Consider the following 10542-nt stretch of genomic DNA (forward strand, 5'->3'; position numbering starts at 1 on the left):
AATAGAAAGTAGGATGGTGGCTGCCAGAGGCTGGGGGGAGAGAAGAATGGGAAATTATTGTTTAATGGGTTAAAAGTTTCAGTTTTGAAAGAATAAGGTTCTGGAGATGAGTGGTGGGGATGGTTGCACAATGTGAACGTACTTAATGCCACAGAACTGTACACTTTAAATGGTTAAAATGATACATTTTATGTCATGAATATTTTACACAATTAAAATAAATAGAAAAAAAAAGAAGAAGAAAAAAACTGTATGGCTGAACTTAAAAGAGAGAAAGGGAGATTTTCCTCAAGAGGAAACCAAAACAGAGTGATAAACTCTGAAGGTGAACTGTAGAAGCCTGGGAAAAACACAAGATCTGGTCTAGGTGTCAAGCTTTTAATGCCCACACAGAAACAGGGCCACACTTGAAGGAGGAGTTGACACTAGGCCCCTAAATGAAACAGGAGCCTTGATGCTAGACAAACTCTACCCACCTGCCAAGTGAAACAGTAAAGAAACTTGCTCTGCTCAGGGCTCCTATAAGATATTAAAGCCCAAAGTCTGTACCTTGCTTAGGAGCAAATGAAGAACTTATATTACCCAAGTGAAAAAAAAAAGGTAAAAAAAGGGTCCCGTGCTCTATAAATTGCTGACAGTAGTGCAAATTAGTATAACCCCTAGGAGGGGAATTTGCCAATACTGTTGAAATTATAAAGCATATATAATGCACATACAAAGCAGAAAACAATAGGATAACATTTTCAAAATGCTGAGAGAAAATAGTGGTTAATGTAGATAAACGAAATGTGGTATATACACACAATGGAATATTATTCAGTAATAAAAAAGAGGGAAATTCTAACACTTCTCACAATAGGATGAATCTTGAAGTCATTATGCCAAGTGAAATAAGCCAGACACCAAAGGCTTATACTATATGTAAATTACCACTCAATAGCAGAGGGCAATGAAGACCTTTAGAAGGAAGCAAAACTGAGAGTATTACTACCAGACTTGCACTAGGACTAGGATATACAACAGAAAGAACGAAAGTGAAGCCAGTTGGAAGAGTACAGTTGCAAGAAAGAATGGTAAACAAAGCAATGAGTTAAAAATGAACGGAGTGGGACTTCACTGGTGGCACAGTGGTTAAGACTCCGTGCTCCCAATGCAGGGGGCTCGGGTTCGAGCCCTGGTCAGGGAACTAGATCCCACATGCATGCTGCAACTAAGAGTTCACGTGGCACAACTAAGGAGCCGGCGAGCGGCAACTAAGGAGCCTGCAACTAAAACCCAGTGCAACCAAAGACCCAGTGCAACCAAATAAATAAATAAATAAACATTATGTTTTTTTAAAAAAATGAATGGAGGGACTTCCCTGGTGGTCCATTGGTTAAGACTCTGCACTCCCAATGCAGGGGGCCCAGGTTCGATCCCTGGTCAGGGAACTAGATCCGGCACGTCACAACTAAGAACCCGCATGCTGCAACTAAGACCTGGCACAGCCAAATAACTAACTAAATAAATATTTTTTAAAACAAAGAATGAAAAACATAACCAGGAACTCTTTTATTGTTGTATAAAACAATAATAATAATTATTATTATGACTAATTTAGGGGATCTAAAAGACAAAATGGAACTAAAATATTGAATAAGAACACATATAAAACAAGAGGCAGACTTCCCTGGTGGCGCAGTGGTTAAGAATCTGCCTGCCAATGCAGGAGACATGGGTTGGAGCCCCAGTCCGGGAAGATCCCACATGCCACGGAACAACTAAGCCCATGCGCCACAACTACTGACCCTGCACTCTAGAGCCCGCGAGCCACAACTACTGAGCCCCTGTGCCACAACTACTGAAGCCCGCATGCCTACAGCCCGTGCTCCCAACAAGAGAAGCCACCACAATGAGAAGCCTGCACACCACAACGAAGAGTAGCCCCTGCTCACTGCAACCAGAGAAAACCCCGTGTGCAACAACGAAGACCCAACGCAGGCAAAAATTTTAAATAAGTAAAATAAAATAAATTTTAAAAAAACCAAGAGGGGATAACTATATTTAAAATGTTTTAAGGACTTTGTATTGTTGGGGGGGAGCAGAGAGTTATTAACTATATTAAGTAAGCAAGTTAAATTTTTTTTTTTTTTTGCGGTACACGGGCCTCTCACTGTTGTGGCCTCTCCCATTGCGGAGCACAGGCTCCAGACATGCAGGCCCAGCAGCCATGGCTTACGGGCCCAGCCGCTCCACGGTATGTGAGATCTTCCCGGACCAGGACATGAACCCGTGTCCCCTGCATCGGCAGGCGGACTCTCAACCACTGCGCCACCAGGGAAGCCCAGCAAGTTAAAATTTTTAAAGTAATAAATATGATGTATCATTTCCAAACTAGCAGAGGGAAAAGAGGGGTAATAAACTAAATTTAAAAATTGGGTCGATCCAATAAAAGGTAGTAAAGGAGAAAAAGCATAAAAAAGGATAAACAGAAAGTATCAAAATTATATGGCAGAAGTAAATCTAATGTATCAGTAATCATAAAATATTAACTTGCCAGTTAAAAGAAATGTCAGACTGAATTTTTAAAAATAACAAAAATCTAGCTATAGGCTGTTTCAAGACATACTTCTAAAAACAAAGAAAGTACTTCAATTAAAATAAATTTTTTTTAAAAATCAACTATATGTCAATTAATAAATATATTCTTCTTTTTTTTTTTTTAGAAGATGTTGGGGTAGGAGTTTATTAATTTATTTATTTATTTATTTATTTATTTTTGGCTGTGTTGGGTCTTCATTTCTGTGCGAGGGCTTTCTCTAGTTGTGGCAAGCGGACGCCCCTCTTCATCGCGGTGCACGGGCCTCTCACTATCACGGCCTCTCTTGTTGTGGAGCACAGGCTCCAGACACGCAGGCTCAGTAGTTGTGGCTCACGGGCCCAGTTGCCCCGCGGCATGTGGGATCCTCCCAGACCAGGGCTCGAACCCATGTCCCCTGCATTAGCAGGCAGATTCTCAACCACTGCGCCACCAGGGAAGCCCTAAATATATTCTTAATATATTTTTAAATAAATAAAAGCAAAGAAAGTAAATGGATACTAGAAACATATTATCCTCTCTCAATCCCCACCCACCCAGCCCCACCATACCAAAAAGAGACAGCACCTCTAGAATAATACACAAGAAAATAAGGCTCTAAGGGTAAAAGCACCATTTTATAGAAGGTTTCCGTAAAAATATAAATTATGAAAACAGACTCAAAAGGAAATAGAAAACTCAAGACCTAAATCAATGAAGAGAATTTTATCAGTAGTCGAAAATCCATCCCTCCCATTTAAAAAACTACTAGGCCAAGACCAAGCTGTCAAGAAAGAGATAACCCTCCATCTGACTGACTCAAATTGTCCCAAAGAAAAGAAAAAGAAGAATAATTCCTCAACTCATTTTATAAGCCTAGTATGTCATTGATACCAAAATTGTACAGTGAACAAGTAAAATTATGGACCAATCCTGCGTATGAATACTTACAAAAACCTAAATAAATATTAGCCTCAAGTCCAGCAAAAAGAATAAATACAATATTTCATCAAATCAAAAATGTCACTAATTGTAAGACACACCATTACTTTTAAACTAAGAAACAAAAATCCTGTCATTTCAGCCATAGCATAATGCTTTCTTATCACTCACACATTTTATTTTATACTCACTGAAGGAGTTTTCAGACTTAGTTACACTTATTTTTATCATTTATCATTCTTATACATTCAAAATGAGGAAAATATAAGCAAAATAAATAACATTAAGATCTTCATATTGGAGTCCAACTCTTCTAAATCACCTTTCAATTCAGAGTCTTTGATATTCATTCTTGCCATCAAGAGGTGGTAGTATGTAACATTTCAAAAAGTAGTTTCTACCATTCTCTCTGGCATTTTCTTCTAAGCCACTGACACATATTTGGAAAGTTTTGCTGCTGAAATTTTCTTACTTTACCAGAAGTTAACAACAGATAGTTTTCAGCAACAATCAAGACTCCTATTCCTTCCTCAAAGGGTCCTTAAATGGCTGTTAACTAAAACGCTAAGGAATCACAGGTAACCAAGTTCAAGTAAGAGCAATTAGAAGATGCCATTGGGTTTCCCTGGTGGCGCAGTGGTTGAGAGTCCGCCTGCCGATACAGAGCACACGGGTTCGTGCCCCGGTCCGGGAAGATCCCACATGCCGCGGAGCGGCTGGGCCCGTGAGCCATGGCTGCTGAGCCTGCGCGTCCGGAGCCTGTGCTCTGCAATGGGAGAGGCCACAACAGTGAGAGGCCCGCGTACCGCAAAAAAAAAAAAAAAAAAAAAAAAAAAAAAAAAAAGAAGATGCCATTGACTGTAAAACATATTCTACTTACAGAAATGTGAAAATGTAAAAAATCTGTCTCTCGGAATCAACAAACATGGTATTTCACAATCAAAGAAGATTTATTTCAGGAATACGAGAATAGTTTAACATTAGAAAACTTATTAAAGTAGGTCACCACATTAACACATTAAAGAAAAAAACTCAAAGCATGCAGAAAAGCATTTGATAAAATTCAACAATCATGACTTTTTTTAAAAAGCCCCTTAGCAAAACAGAAATACAAAGGAACAGACTTAACTTTATACAACTGACTACCTGCCAAGATTCCACAGTAAAAACAAACAAAAAAATGGTAAAATGCTAGAAACATCCTCTTTAAAGGCAAGAACAGGAATAAACGTGACTGCCATCATTGCTTCTATCCAATATTCTACAAAAGGTCTTAGGCAGGGGCTTCCCCGGTGGCGCAGTGGTCTGGGAAGATCCCACATGCCGCAGAGCAACTGGGCCCGTGCGCCACAACTACTGAGCCTGCGCTCTAGAGCCTGTGAGCCACAGCTACTGAAGCCCGCACGCCTAGAGCCCATGCTCCACCAACAAGAGAAGCCACCGCAATGAGAGGCTCGCGCACCGCAATGAAGAGTAGCCCCCGCTTGCCACAACTAGAGAAAGCCCACGCGCAGCAACGGAGATCCAACACAGCCATAAATTAATTAATTAATTTAAAAGGTCTTAGGCAGCTCAGTAAAACAGGAAAATACTAGAGATAGTACAAGGAGTGGAAAAGAAGAAAGAACTAACCTGTTATTATCAACCCAGATAATCCAAAATAAACCACAAACTATTGCACTAATAAGAGAGTTCAGCAAGGTTATGAAATATAAAAGCCAATATATTAAAGCCCATGGAGGGCCTATAGTACAGCCATGAACAATTAAAAATATAATTTTTATAAAAGATGGTATTTATAATAGCTTCTAAAAAATACATAGAAATAAATTTAATCAAACATGTAATGCATTTTTATAGGAAACACTTAAAACTTCATTGAAAACATTTACTAAAAAAAAACTGAAGCACTAAGATATCAATAAAGTGATATAAAATATTTATGAGTGGAAGGAATATATATATCTATTTCTACCAGAAATAATCTATAAAGTCATTGAAATTCTAAAATTCTAATCAAAACATATAACTCAACAAGCTGATCCTAAAAGAGGGAAGAAAGATCTCGTAATAGCCAAAACAATTTTGAAGAAAATAAAGAAGGGGTTGGGGAACTCAACCTACCATGCATCAAGACTTTTTATAAAGTTTTAAGAATTAAAACAATGTGTATTGATATAGTAACAATTATCAGTGCAACAGAACAAAATATTTAAACCAGAAACAAACCCAAGTAAAGAAAATTCAGGGACTTCCCTGGTGGCACAGTGATTAAGAATCCACCTGCCAGTGCAGGGGACACGGGTTCAATCCCTGGTCCGGGAAGATCCCACGTGCCGCGGAGCCAACTGAGGCTGTGCACCACAACTACTGAGCCTGCGCTCTAGAGCCTGCAAGCCACAACTATTGAGCCCACGTGCCACAACTACTGAAGCCCGCACGCCTAGAGCCCATGCTCTGCAATAAGAGAAGCCATTGTAATGGGAAGCCCACGCACTGCAACGAAGACCCAATGCAGCCAAAAATAAATAAATAAATAAATAAATTTATTTTTAAAAAACATCAAAGAATATCTCTAGGTAGTTCTTCTTCTAAGGAGAAAGGGTGGGAAAAGCATCTGATAAGGAGGAGGTAGGGGACAGTGGCAATTTAACAACATCCATACTTCCTTATTTCTTTACAGAAAATCTAAAGCAAACATGACAAAACTTTACTATTTTTTAAAGCTAGGTGGAGGGTCCAAAGGTGTTTATTATATTTTTTCTGTCCTTTCAGTATATTTTAAGTATTTCATAATTTAAACATTTTACATAGAAAAGGTCTGGGAATATGCATGATATACCCATTTTTAAAGCCCTATCCTATAAAATAAGGATAGAGTCTAAAAAAGATGTTTATTCATAATGGGGAAAAATTGAAAACAGAATTAGCTAAACAAATTGCAGAACAGCCACACAATGAAATGTCACATAACCACAAAAAAATTATAGTTCAGAAGTGTAGTTATTAACTTGGAAAGATGGTGACAACACATTAAATGGAAAAAAAAACAGACTATAAAACTACAGGCTTTCAACTAAGGCATTAAATGGTTAAATGAACTTTGCCCCACAAGCACCAGCAGGCCAAGGTTCTATCAATGCACCTGCCATGTTTTAATCTCATCAACTTGCGTCCATGGACAGAAGCTAACTACAAGGAGCTTAATAATAATGAAAATTACAATAGATTAATTCTAGTGTTTTGAATAAGAAAGATCATGCTGTAATACTGATATAGAATAGCAGCATTCAAAGCCAAAAAAAATTATTTCCCAGTGTTGGTGCCAACAATCCCAGCCTTTCCAGATGAGACCTGTTCTATCTAATCATCCAGTCAGAGAGCTGCCAGAGTTAGCACAGTAGTGTAAATTGCTGATCATATATAAGAAAGAGCCAGGCAAAATATAATAAACTGTATTCAAAATAAACTGTCAGGGGCCTCCCTGGTGGCGCAGTGGTTGAGAGTCCGCCTGCCGATGCAGGGGATGCGGGTTCGTGCCCCGGTCCGGGAGGATCCCACATGCTGTGGAGTGGCTGGGCCCGTGAGCCATGGCTGCTGAGCCTGCGCGTCCGGAGCCTGTGCTCCGCAACGGGAGAGGCCACAACAGTGAGAGGCCCGCATACCACAAAAAAAAAAAAAATAAATAAAAAAAAATAAACTGTCAGGTATCAGTGAAACAAAGCTATACTAACAAAGTGATGCCATATTTATTAGAGAAAAGAGTGGCAGCAAGAAGTTACTGAAGGAATTTTGAGAGAATAAAATATTTTGCCCTGTTACATTTATACCCACTGGTAAATTGGAAACTGACTTGGGTACTCTAAAACCTGTGCTCCATATTTTGTTCATTAAAAGTTGGCCAAGGGACTTCCCTGGTGGCACAGTGGTTAAGACTCTGAGCTCCCAATGCAGGGGGCCTGGGTTCGATCCCTAGTCGGGGAACTAGATCCCACCTGCATGCCACAACTAAGGAACCAGCAAGCTGCAACTAAGGAGCCCACGTGCCACAACTAAGGAGCCCGCAAGCCACAGCTAAGACCTGGGGCAACCAAATAAATAAGTAAATGTATTTTTTTAAAAGTTGCCCCAAAACATCTAAGCATCACCACAGATTCTATCTGATGAAAACTGCAGTAGCATACTAAAGGAAAATTGTTTCCTCTACTCACAACCTTTTGATATCAAATGTGTGGGGATTTTCCCACACCAACCAATTCTCCAACTCTCCAGACACAACTGGGTGTCCTACAATTCAACTCTGACACTAACTACTGGGAGCTAGCATAGACCCCAGAGAACTGAGCCCCACAGGCTCAGTTCCACAAGGTTGTCCTCCACTTCAGACACCAATGAACAAGTGGTGGGTCCCCATGTTACCCACACTTCTGTCCAACTTCTGTTCCCATGACCCCCCTCCTCATGTTTCATAATTTGCTAAACCAGCTCACAGAACTCAGGGAAACACTTACTTACATTTACCAGTTTATTATAAAGGATATTATAAAGAATATAAATAAAGAGCCAGATGCAGAGGTATATACGGCAAGGTCCATAAGAGTCCTGAGTATAGGAGTTTCGATCTCCATGGAGTTGGAGTCCACCACCCACCTGGCACATGGATATGTTCACCAACCTGGAGGCTCTCCAAACCCCATAGTTTAGGGATTTTTTTATGGAGGCTTCATCATGTAGGTATAACTGATTAGTAACTCAGTCTCCATCCCCTTTTCCTTCCTTCCCAGGGCGGGGAGCCTTAAAGTTCTAACCCTCTAATCACATGGTTGGTTCCTCTGGAGACTAGCCCCCAACCTGAAGCTATCTAGTGGCCCACCAAGAGTTACCTCATTAGCATACAAAAAGACACTCATTAATTCCAGAGATTTCAAGGGTCTTAAAAGATCTTATGTCAGGAAGCAGGAACCAAGACTAAATATTATAATAAAAAATGTTCCTGTCACCCCTATTGCTCAGGAAATTACAAAGGTTTTAGCAGATCTTGTGCCAGGAACTGGGGATAAAGACCAAATATAGGACTTCCCTAGCAGCACAGAGGTTAACAGTCCACCTGCCAGTGCAGGGGACACAGATTCGATCTCTGGTCCAGGAACATCCCCCATGCCGTAGAGCAACTGAGCCCATGTGTCACAACTACTGAGCCCACGCACCATAACTACTGAAGCCCGTGTGCCCTAGAGCCCATGCTGCGCAATGAGAAGCCACCACAATGAGAAGCCTGTGCACCTCAACGAAGAGTAGTCCCCACTTGCCGCAACTAGAGAAAGTGCGCGAGCAGTAACAAAGACCCAACGCAGCCAAAAATAATAAAATAAAATAAAATAGGCCAAATATATATTTCTTATTATATCATAATATCACACATACAATAAAGGGTAGGGAGTTAGAACTTTGAGGGAAAAATATTTGCATTAATGTTATTTACTGTGAAAGTATTTCTTGTGTTCTTTATACCTCGATGAAATACCTCTGAGACTTATAAGACCACCAAATATAAACTGCATTTACTGTGTAAAAACTAAGAATGGCTCAGGCTCTATAATGGTGTTGGATGTAAGATGTGCTAAGTCTCAGCTTCTAGAAGAGTTGATTTTGAACTCAATCACCCTTTGAGAGAAGACATACCAGCTCGCATAATTTCATCAACCAGGAGAATGTTGGTGGCAATCACTGTGCTGAGGGAAAAGATGACAGGGTGAGTAAAGCTTACCAATCCACTCTTATCTCCCCCCCCAGAAATCTTCAGCTACTAATGACACTTTGTTCTGCAATGATGTTGGTGTGAGATAAGACAAAGCTATTATAAATACAAACATCACCCCTTGCATTATAATTTCAGCTCATTTGCTGATAAAGTAGAAACCTAATTTTATATTCCAGCAAAACTGAGCTCATTTTTAGCACATCATTTGATCTTCTTCCACTATGCATGTGGTACTATTTCAGTAAATGTCCTTCTTTCTCTTCTCCCTCAAATAAACAGTAAGATTAACATTTCCCATAACTTACACTGATAGAACTAAAATCTAAAAGGGACTGTAAAATGACAGAAGCTAGTCTTAATAACTGGATACCATGCCTTTTCATACACTTAGCCATTTTCCACTGTAGCAGGCAAAAATAAGAGAAAAATCTTAATGTTATCAATTATGTCCTTAAAAGTCTTCCTCTTTTTATTAATACAAACTTACCAAGAGTGAAGAAGTTGCTTTTTTTTTTTTTTTTTTTTAATTTTTTTGGCGGTACGCGAGCCTCTCACTGCTGTGGCCTCTCCCGTTGCGGAGCACAGGCTCCGGACGCAGGCTCAGCGGCCATGGCTCACGGGCCCAGCCGCTCCGCGGCATGTGGGATCTTCCCGGACCAGGGCACGAACCCGTGTCCCCTGCATCAGCAGGCGGACTCTCAACCACTGCGCCACCAGGGAAGCCCAAGAAGTTGCTTTTTCACACAATAATTATCCCAAAGTCCTGCATCTGCTGCTACCATTGGCTCACCTGCAAAGGAAAAACAAACTATTTCAACACTACAATCTTGATATATTCTGTTAATATTGGCTGTATATTCTAACAATATTTAGTCTATCACCGAAATTATTATCAAGGTCACCAATGATCTCCACGGTGTCAAATCCGAAGGTCAATTCTCAGACCTCATCTATCAGCAGCACTGAACTAACACGGCTGATCACACCCCCCCACTGCTCTTTCTTCACTTGTCTTCCAGGACATCACACTTGCCTGGTGTTTTTCTTTTGCAGTAGTGGCTCCTTTTCTGTCTACTTTGCTGGTTCTCCCTCTTCCTCCTGAGCTCTTAAGGTTAGAGTACCCAAAGGCTCAGTCCTGGATTCTTCTCTCTCTACGCTCACTCCCCAGATGATCTCATCCAATCTTCTAGATTTAAAGCATATACACTCTGACGACTCTCAAGGTTTTATCTCCAAGCCGGACCACTTTCCTGAGCTCCAGACTTGTACATCCAACTGTCTA

The 10542-nt window shown here is 40.3% G+C and overlaps 1 long non-coding RNA gene across 1 annotated transcript in view; it reads right to left on the bottom strand.

The window, feature by feature from the left end:
• Positions 1-9227, bottom strand: part of LOC309793033 — a 150019-nt gene extending 140792 nt beyond the window's left edge. The window contains exon 1 of the long non-coding RNA XR_014291853.1: positions 9182-9227. This is a non-coding gene — a long non-coding RNA (uncharacterized lncRNA). The remainder of the gene's footprint in view (positions 1-9181) is intronic.
• Positions 9228-10542: the final 1315 nt, after the last annotated feature.

Source organism: Mesoplodon mirus (assembly GCF_964341445.2).
Source record: "Mesoplodon mirus genome assembly, chromosome: 18".
Lineage (NCBI taxonomy): Eukaryota > Metazoa > Chordata > Mammalia > Artiodactyla > Ziphiidae > Mesoplodon > Mesoplodon mirus.